Source organism: Sinocyclocheilus anshuiensis, unplaced genomic scaffold (genome assembly GCF_001515605.1).
Source record: "Sinocyclocheilus anshuiensis isolate Anshui unplaced genomic scaffold, SAMN03320099.WGS_v1.1 scaffold453, whole genome shotgun sequence".
NCBI classification, from domain to species: Eukaryota; Metazoa; Chordata; class Actinopteri; order Cypriniformes; family Cyprinidae; genus Sinocyclocheilus; species Sinocyclocheilus anshuiensis.
Window position 1 is genome coordinate 1,024,329 of NW_015537979.1, and position 366 is coordinate 1,024,694.

General features: G+C 44.3%; 1 protein-coding gene across 1 annotated transcript in view; it reads left to right on the plus strand.

Moving 5' to 3' along the window:
- nav1a (neuron navigator 1a) overlaps positions 1–366 on the plus strand; it is a 178,710-nt gene that overhangs the window by 71,768 nt on the left and 106,576 nt on the right. The window lies entirely within an intron of this gene.

Genomic DNA, 366 nt, shown 5'->3' on the forward strand with positions numbered 1-366 from the left:
GGGGCGGAGCTATCAAAATAGGGGCGAGACCCTTTTGGGGTAGGGGCGTGTTTGTTTTGGTGATTTCAAATGTCAACACTGGCTTTTAGTCATGTGCTGAAACTGGTTTAATGTGGAGGAGATGATTAGTTCACGTGCGCCTCGCTCTGCCGCGTCTGCCGCGTTGAGGCGCTACAGCGATCTGTCACTCCACATTTAACAGCGCCAAAACGACATTTATTGTTTGAATACTGCAATACAATAGACATAAATTGAAATCTGAGACTTTATTTCATATTAAAAGTACCAAAGCAAAATGCTTATTGCGATTTATTGGATGGGAGGTGCCCTTCAATGTTCCGTCCATTAACTGAAAACAGGCTAGCC